This window comes from Acomys minous (genome assembly GCF_964271855.1).
Source record: "Acomys minous genome assembly, chromosome: 15".
Lineage (NCBI taxonomy): Eukaryota > Metazoa > Chordata > Mammalia > Rodentia > Muridae > Acomys > Acomys minous.
In genome coordinates, this window is record NC_140497.1 from 94,400,648 (window position 1) to 94,410,407 (window position 9,760).

The following is a 9,760-nucleotide window of genomic DNA, read 5'->3' on the forward strand; positions in this document are numbered from 1 at the left end:
GCCTGAGCACTTGTCACTCAAGCGGACTATCTTCAACGCCGCTTCAGGCTGTTTTTTTCCCACATTTCTTCACATTTAAAAAATTGTGTTTTATCATCTTACATGTCAGAGTGTTTTTGCCTGAATGTATGTCTGTGCACCACATGTGTGCAGAGTTCAGAGAAGGACATCTGGTCCCTTGGGGCAGGAATTACAGTTACGAATCGTGACGTGTGTGCTGGGAATTGAACTCAGGTCCTCTGGAAAAGCAGTTGGTATTTTTAACCACTGAACCGTGTCTTCAGCCCCATCACAGCCTTTTAAAAGGAGCAGCCAAGAAACTGAATGGGAAAAATCTAGGGGGGAAGGGGAAAAAAGGCCCTTTAACTCCCCCTTTTGTCAGGTCTCAGAATCCTGACTGACCCGATGGAAATCATTGCCAAGTCCCACATCTTCCTGTCAGGGTCTGTCAGTGCTCTTCCATCCAGCCGCTGAAACCACTGTGGCGTAGACCCCTGGTATACAGGCAACTAAGACACCTAAGTGCATTAACCCACAAGGAACCTGAGATGTTGGCTTAGCGTATACCATGAGGCAGTGTGGGAGAAATGTTTGTGTGCCCCAGGAAGTTAGTCAGTGAGGTCTGCGCAGCTTGCAGAGGCGGTGCCCCAGGATCTCAAGACAAGACCGGTGATAGAATGTAGACCAGGATGGCCTCTCATTCAGGCCTGCCTCTGCCTCCTGAGGGGTCAGATTAAAGGGCGCATCACCGTGCCCAGCCGGATTGTCCCCTGTTTAAGTCTCTGTTTTGGAGCAGTGGTGTGGGAGGTCTGAATTTACGTAATCAAGCCTAAAATATAGATTGCACAGGATGGAGGGTGGCGCTGCGATTCCCGCTGCAGCTGGACTGCAGTGTGTGTGGTGATGCCGCTGGACTGTGTTTCAGCTCCTGCCACTTGCCTCGCATGCTCGCAGACTTGGGTTCAACTCCCAACAGCGCGGGCGCGCTTTTTGCCCCGTCTTTCATCTTACAATATTCTTTTGCACCTGTCATTACAAGACGTTCAAACAAGTGAAAGCCACTCTGTGCTCTTGTGCAGGGGAGTGAGCTGTCAGAGTCTGCTGTCCCTACTGACCAGAAGAGGCAAGAGCACCCAGTCTCCTGCCCTCTCACAGTCACAGCCTGTCGACTTTCGTTTATCAGAAACCTGGTCCTTAATCCTCAGTCACTGGGGACAGTGAGGATTACCTTCTGTGTCCCTTAAAAGGAATTTCTGAACTGGACTTTTGGGAGGCAGGAGGGAACGTTCAGTCTCAGCCTCCTGGCCCCTACATGTGCCAGGGTCCACCCTTAGGCCGTCACGGGGCCGAGTTTATAAGTTAAAGTGCATGCATGGGTCCTGCCTCTGCCTGGGAGTGCCCTAGATGAAGCTCATTTGGTGACTCATCGGGCTAGCAGAGACACAGCCGCCTGTCTCCGCAGCTGGTCTGTCAGAACTGCCGTGCCTGGCCGTCTTCGTTTCCATTTTATCCTGCCTAAAGCGCACGGCTTACTCTATTCTAAGCAGCGTTGCCATTTAGGATTTTCCACCTCTCATTCTCAGTACTTCTTGTGTTCTGCTGAGGAGGAAAAAAAGAGGATAACTTAGGCTACGGTTTCTAAAATTAGTCTCAATGAGTCGCTGAGCCTGGGTAAAGACGCTGAGCCACACTGCTCTGCCGCATCCGTTGACAGCGGTGGCATCACCCTGAGATGACAAGTCGTCATCGTCCTCAGGAGAGCTTCCACCGAGGGCTGGTCTCATTCTCTCAACAAGACGCGGCTCTCCTTTTGGTGACTAGACAAGGAACGAGGTTCGCTAATCGATGTGATGGGCTGTTCAATCTCACTATGATAGTAGGCAAAGCGAAGCAACAGCGAGATTCTTGATTTTTTTTTTAAAATACGGTTTCAATGATAATTCCTAATCTGTTCAGAAATCCACTGCTATACTGCTTACCTGAAGGCTTATTGGTATAATAAGGGGGTGCGGACCTCGACTGACAGTACATATGAGAGACTAAATGTTTCGTTCTTAGCCCAGTGCTCTCATTTTTAAATTTTATGCAAAAGAGTCACGTGGATGGGGCTGAAGAAGAGGATGTAGCTCAGTGGTAGAGTGCCGGCTTCACATGCACAAGGTTCCAGGTTCAATTCCCAAAGGGGAAAGACCTCATGAGCCTGGTTCTGAGATGTTTGTAGCATTGCTAGTAACAAACAGGGAATGCCTTTTAAAACTGTGACACGTCGACATCAGAAATAGTGCCTGGAGACTTGACAGCAAGAGACAGGGTTTCTCTGTGTAGCCTTGGCTGTCCTGGACTCGCTTTGTAGATCAGGCTGACCTTGAACTCACAGCGATCCGCCTGCCTCTGCCTCCCGAGTGCTGGGATTAAAGGCGTGCAACACCAGCGCCCGGCTATGCCATGGAATTTTACAGGGCCTCTCTGCACACTGCAAGCCAGGGGCAACAAAATAACAAACCTCAAGGGAGAAAATTGTCGGGAATATTTATTCTTTTTCTCCCATGTTTCCCTTCCTTGATCAAGAAACATAGATATTTTTATTTATAAAAGGCAGAAGAAAAGAAAGACAGAGCTGTAGTACAGACACTGCTTCCGCTGCCGTGTTTCACTCTCTGTTAGGAAGCCACTGTTCACGCATGTGACTTGTGACCCCGACTGTGATGAGCTTTGCTTTGATTGTCTCATCCTGTGCCAGCCAACCACTGGCTGAGAGATCAGAGGGCGGGCGATCCCTAGAACTCATGCTTTTTAAAAGCTGTATTTTGTGGGTTTTTTTAAACAGGATTTTTAGGTGTGTTGGGAGTTTAAAAACCACGTATGGGGGGAATGATATTGCAGTCATAGGATGCATAAAATGTAACAATATGCTTATGGTTTCTCTCTAGGAATTCGTCAGATCCAAACTAATGGCCGAGTCTCTGGTTGACCAGCATTCATAGGGTAAGAGGAGTGTCACTGGCTGTGAACACATGGCCGAGATTATTGCAGTTTAGTTGGTAGCTTGCGGGCAAAAAAAGAATACAAAAAAAGACCCCCATTCTTAACAGATGTTTTGAGTAAAGTCACTTTGATATTTTTAAACTGGTTAAGCAGAAATTTCAATCTGTTATTTGAATTAAAATGTCATCTTCCCACCCTTTGTGGGGTTTGTGAGCAGCAATGTGTATGTTTAATTGGTTCCTTTTTTTGTTTCGCTTAATCACTAAGAACTGTTGCAATATAGTAACCCGTGAGAGATTTGGAATCCGCCTATTTGACTCGGGCCTGTTGTCCTTTTTGTTGTCTCATTGCTTAATTGATTATGGCAGGCTGACCCTGAACGCACTGTGTAGCCAAGGAAGGCCTTGAACTTCTGACCCTCCTGACTCATTAGACCTTAGAGGGAGGATTTAAATGAGTGACTACATCACGGTCTAAGTATTTTTCAGGTATACTTGTTGGTCTACCCCAGATCTAAAATCTCTCTCTCTCTCTCTCTCTCTCTCTCTCTCTCTCTCTCTCTCTCTCTCTCTCTCTCTCTCTCTCTCTTCTTACACTTTAAAAAGGATTGCAAATGTTTCCTTGAGTATAGCTGCAGCTTTGTGTTTCTCAGGAAGACTGTTGTCAATGTTTACAAGCTCAGCCCTGCATCCCTTTAAAGAGTGTGCCCCGGGTTCCTGTAGTCCACGCGACTGCTCTGTGAAGGGTAGGCCACGATAGCAGGATAAGGTTCCTGCGGAATGTGCACCATTCTCTGCGTGGTGACCAGAAAGGGGAGTATGGGATTCACAAGAGATTATAGAGATTATGGAGGGCCTGGGTGTGGCGCCACTTTGTCGTGGCATTTTCTTATTGTCGGGCTTTGGGGAGCTGGTCAGGAAAGTCTTTTTTGAAACAATGAGAAGTAATGAAGGATTTGAGCCTGCCTTCTTACTTAGGCCTCCCGGAACAGTGCGGCCATATCACAGTGGAATAAGACCCCATCACTGTTGGGGAGCAGGGGTTGGGGGGCGGCTGTTATCATTTCCAAGGCAGGGCTTCAGAATCTGTGGCCTGAAGTGGCACTTCCTCTCGGGAGTCACCCCATTGGCGCAGTCAGCTTAAAGAGCCGCTTGGACATCAGGTGGGCCCCAGACAGAAGCCCAGGTTGAGCTTCTGAGTCAGCTGTGGCCAGGTGCAGCCCAGTGACTGCACAGTGGACCTTCCAGCCATCCCAGCATCCCAGCAGACACCCAGTGGGTCCCAATCGCTCATTTTCACTGTTGAATCATGGGAAATGATGAAATGCCTATTTCAGATACCGAAATTAGGTGTGGTTGTTTGACTGCCCATGTAACAATGGCAGAAATTAGTGTCTGGACGTGAGGTGAAGTCCGTGGCCCAGGCGCAGTGCAAAGCCAGCAGAGAAGACCTTCAAACTTGGTGGAAATACAACCATCCTGGTAGCTGAGGGCCAGGCAGGAAGCTGTGGCTGGATCATGTGGAATGCTAGCTCTCTTTTATATGGAGAGAAAGTTCAGCTAACTCTCACCTACAGGAAGCATAAGAACCTCCCAGATGAAGTGCAGACTGAAGGCCGAGTGACACGACCTCCTGCCAGCAGGAAAGACGCTCAACACCAGGATTCTTCTCAATCACGCTTTATTGGGAGCGCCCTTGAAGTTGAAGCGAAAGACCCCGAACCCCCCTAGAGCTTGAATTTAAATACCATCTAAAGTGGCATGTTAACACCTCACAGATTCAGGCAGAATGCCTAATTAACATATGAGTGCAGATAGGTCAACAGCTTACACAAGCGAAGTTACCATTAGCATAGTCCCCCTGACGGGAGGGGCCACTAGAGATAGCTCTAGCAAACGCATGCGTACTGGCAATTGTTTACAGGTAGCAGCACACAAACCAGCGCCATTATTGGGTGTGGCTGGCACAATCGTGGCTGGCTCCTTACAGCCGAGGACAGGTTTTCAGCAGAGCATGGGAGGCTTGTTTTTTAGCCACAATAATCCTTGTGTTGGGAGAGAAATGGATGAAGGAAAGTTCAGGTTTTAAACAAGTTTTAGAGGAAGTATTTCCAGTCTAAAATTGTCCTAGGATCCTAAATAAAATGAATTTTTTTGTTTTGGTTTGGTTTTTAGGGTTTTTTTGTTTTTTTGTTTTGGTTTGGTTTGGTTTGGTTTGGTTTTGGTTTTTGGTTTTTTGGAGACAGGCTTTCTCTGTGTAGCCTTGACTGTCCTGGACTCACTTTGTAGACCAGGCTGGCCTTGAACTCACATCGATCCGCCTGCCTCTGCCTCCCGAGTGCTGGGATTAAAGGCGTGCACCACCACGCCCAGCTGCTTTTTTTTTTTTTCAATTCCTTTTACCCCTATGCTGCTGAGCTCTTGCTTTGCCGCCTGCTCTGGCTGTCTCCCAGGTCCTGTCACTGTGGATGTGCCCTGCACACACATCTGAATGTCTTCCCTGCATTCTGCGTTTCTGCATATTAAAATACAACACATTAAGATACCTTAATATGCTAAAACTGTAGGATCCTTTAATGTCAGGGATCAGAACCTCGGTTCACATGACTCATTTCTTCCTGTACTTACTAGGTCATAACAGATTTTAACTCAGCTGGTTGCATTCATTAACTTTCTGTTACTATGACAAAATTCTTAGGAAAACCAATAGCAAAACTTGGGGTCAATGTCTTGGATGTTTCTGTGCCTGGTTGGTGGCCTCCCCACTCTGGACTGTGTGACAACCCAGCAAGCCATGGTAGGAGAGTCAAGGAGGAAACCAGCGCTTTCAGTTTTCTGCCCGAGATCAGAAACCCAGATCTTTAAAGCATCGTCAAGTTCTCAGCATAGAATGGCTGGATGCCGTCTGATCATGGCTTGTTTATTTTCACTAGTTATTTTGGAAATGATTTCAAAGTAAAAGAGAAGGACTACTGGGAAATCAGGCCGCCTCGCTTGACTGCTGTTACTCCAGTCTTGGAGACACTGGGATGAGGTTGTCGGATGGATTCATATGCTTTGAAGAGCTTTGATGGCTTTTTAATGAGATTTAAAAGCTGAAGGGATGGGCTTGGGAGCATAAAATCCATTACTCCTCACATTGTTTCTTTGAAGTGATTTAGTGCATGTGTGTGTTAGAAACCGAGCCCTTGTCTGGACTGCGCCCTCCCTGTTGTTGCCAATATGTGGTCTGGAAAAGGTTTGGAGCACACGCGCCGTGTTCGCTGACATAATGGCTCGGGAAATCAACACCAAATACCGGAAGGCTTCAGGTTGTCTGTGCCCTGTGAGCCCTGATGAAGAGGTTAAAGATGAACTTTTGCTTCAGGAGAAAACATGCAGTGGCTGCGAACTGGTATTGAACGGTATGCAACTGCGCAACCTGGAGAGTCACAGAGAACACTTGGACCCTTGTTTCTGGGACTATAACAGAATTTAGTTCTGAGGCAGATGCCGGGCAGACAGCTAACTAGCTTTTTCCCTAGCTCCTGAGAAAACTGAGATGTGGCATACTTAATTGGATTTACTGAGGTCATGCAGTCTGGGGCGGACTAGGCTTACAGTCCGAGTTCTTGAGTTCCAGTTGTAATTGTTTTTCCCCAACGGTTTTGTTACATTGGGCATGGTGAGTTCTTTGGGCTGGTCTGGTTTTTTGTTTGTTTGTTTGTTTGTTTTGTTTTGTTTATAACATATGCAGACCACCCAGTGTTTATTCCACTGCCTTAAATATCAAAATGTAAATAAAATGAACCTTGAATGCAGATAATCAATTAGGATATTAACTGGAAGGCATTTTTATTTGATCTTATTAATAAGAACTTGATTAAAGGGGTTTGATGGCTTGGTGGATTAGCTGATCTGAGGAAAGTCTTACTGGCCAGCGTCCAAACTTTTGACATTGAGACATGACATCTCCTACACGTGCTGGGCCACGTGCATGTGTTCGCATATCCTGGCATGTGTGAGCATGCTCCGTCATGCCTGGTTGTGTTTCAAAGGCAAATGGAGAAAGCTCGCAGTTAATTTCCTGATGGAATAAGTAGGGCAAAACCTTATGCACTTGGGGTCCTCTGGACAGTGACGTCATCACTGTTTCTCCTTAGGATTATTGAACATCAGCTCTAGGCTTATATCTCCTTCTGTGATGGTGAAGATGCATCTGAAATTAAGAGAATCTTTTGTCTAAGAAGTACTGTGACGCAGAGCACCATGCTGGGCATGATGCCTGCCTCCCACGGTAGAATTCCCCCAATAAACTGTCTTTTACAGAGCAGTTGACGACTATGAGAGCAATGCTTCGTGCATCGTGTAGCTTTTCCGTTTGATTTTGGTTTTGCTGTTGTTCCTGAGATAGGCTCTCCCTGTGTAGTCATGGCTGCCCACAGCTGTCGTGGACCTTGCTGTGTGAACAAGGATGGCCTCGAACTCACAGAGATCCACCTGCTTCTGCCACCACACCCAGCTTCAGTCATCTCTTTTTGTTTCCAGTCCTGGGGGTTGAACGGGGGCCTCACCTGTGCTAAGCCTGCCTGCTCTGCCATCGTGCTAGTCCCCGCTCCCCCGCGCATTCATCCTGCTCTCTGCAGTGGTCGTAGTGACGCATCCTGAGTGCTTTCTAGCATGCAGAACAGCCGGGTTTGCCATGGCGATTTCTAGCTAGTGGGCTGGATATGTGGCTTTATAAGCCTGAAGGAAATCTCAGACAAACCCAGTAATTACCAGCACAGGATTGCTGCTAAAGAGACAGCATGAGTTTGACATCCAGCTCCTCTGCTGGGTTTTAAGTGCTTAATCCTTTGTTGAAGGATGATATCTGGCCGGGCAGTGGTGGCGCACGCCTGTGATCCCAGCACACGGGAGGCAGAGGCAGGTGGATCGCTGTGAGTTCAAGGTCAGCCTGGTCTACAAAGCAAGTCCAGGACAGCCAAGCTACACAGAGAAATGCTGTCTCGAAAAAGAAAAAGAAAAGGATGATATCTGCAGAGCAAATGTAAACTTTTCAACCAACCTTTCTCAAGAAGGTTCTATAGACATGAAAAAACCGTGTATATGATCAATTAAAATTACTGAAAGTTGTGCATGTAGCTCAGTGGCAGGATGTGTGCTTAGCTTGTCCAAAGACCCTGTGCCCAATTCCTAGCACTGGGAAAGTAACACTAGCATTTCAGAATTTTCTTATAGTTTAAGGTCGTTAGTGTATATGTTGTTTAACTACCATGTGTGACTAGAGTAGATTCTGAGGATGGCTTTTATCAACTGCAAGGTAAAATGGTATCAACTCAAAGGCTGCCTGTGCCTATTGATATCACTTCAGGGAAATACAGCTTTAATTCTGGGCCCCATGTGAGAATAATGTTATTACCCTGTGACTTTTCTGGTAAGCTTAGTAGGCTAAATTCCAGAGCACTGTGAATTTTGATTTTTGGGCAGATACATGGTTTTAAGTTGGTATAGAAATGTCATGGTGCAGTAAGCAGGCTGACAAATGCAGGTGAGGCCGATTGCATGTGAGGCTGGACAAGAGATTAACACATATAAAATATTAGGGAAAAGCTAAGTGTTACAGAGAGTCTTTAAATATAGCACACTGGAATTTCAGAAGAAACTTCTCCATAGTTGAAAAGAGGTCCAGGGAACGGGACCACGGAGCTTTTCTAGGATACGCCCTTGGTGAGAGTTAGTGACCTGTGAAAATGTATCCTTGTGTGACATTTAATGGAAAGCGTCTCTGAAAACAGTATCTCCAAGGTGTTTTTTGCTTTCTCATAGAATGAAGACAAACTCAGAGATGGTGTGTCTAAGAAACTTCAAGCGGTGTAGACCTCCCGATTGAAGCACAGTTGGTTGGATTCATTTTTTTTTTTTATAATAGTGAGTATAATCGTGTCCAGGGTTGGTGTGGAGTCCTTGTGTCCAGGGTTGGTGTGGAGTCCTTGTGTCCAGGGTTGGTGTGGAGTCCTTGTGTCCAGGGTTGGTGTGGAGCCCTTGTGCCCAGGGTTGGTGTGGAGTCCTTGTGTCCAGGGTTGGTGTGGAGCCCTTGTGTCCAGGGTTGGTGTGGAGTCCTTATGTCCAGGGTTGGTGCGGAGTCCTTGTGTCCAGGGTTGGTGTGGAGCCCTTGTGTCCAGGGTTGGTGCGGAGTCCTTGTGTCCAGGGTTGGTGCGGAGCCCTTGTAGAGCGATCTCTGCTCTTATTTCTCTCCAGGATCAGTTTGAGATATTAAATGAGTATAACTCTAGGAATGAATAAGATCGAAACTCAGCCTGGAAAAGTCCTTAGAGATAGGATTCGCTCTTAGCACTGTTCCTGACAGACGGTCATTGCTATCCATCGAGACCCAGCCAGGACAGAGAGCTGAAATCAGATTACTCTAGTCTTACATGAGGAATTCAGGGTCAGCCTTGGCTACATATCAAATTTTAAGCCAGCCTGGGCTGCATGGCACCCTTCCCCCTAAATTATGTCTTTCTGTGTAAACCTTCCACCCATCTAGTCCTGCCGCTGAAACAAATCCACACATTCCCTCATCCATGAGGTACAAATTTGCCACTTTTCAGAAGGAGACAAGTGAGGTACCAGCAGATCAAAGAAACCAATTCCATCCAAGCCTGCTTGGTCAGCCGAGCTCGCTGGGGTCGCCAGCAGGAGGATAGGCAGCAAATCACAAAAAGCTGCAATACTAGCAAATTGTAAACTTGCAGTGGTATTAAAAAAAAAAAACCATTCCTCCAGCCGCCTAA

The 9,760-nt window shown here is 46.8% G+C and overlaps 1 protein-coding gene across 6 annotated transcripts in view; it reads left to right on the forward strand.

Moving 5' to 3' along the window:
* LRRC8B (leucine rich repeat containing 8 VRAC subunit B) overlaps positions 1-9,760 on the forward strand; it is a 59,550-nt gene that overhangs the window by 38,651 nt on the left and 11,139 nt on the right. For 3 of the 6 annotated variants that reach the window (XM_084759768.1, XM_084759769.1, XM_084759770.1), the window contains 2 exons: positions 2,931-2,985; positions 8,793-8,894. The gene's annotated coding sequence lies outside the window, so the exon portion shown is untranslated. Of the gene's footprint in view, positions 1-2,781; positions 2,837-2,930; positions 2,986-8,792; positions 8,895-9,760 lie in introns of those variants that run through there. The other 3 variants (XM_084759772.1, XM_084759773.1, XM_084759771.1) reach the window with 2 other exon arrangements.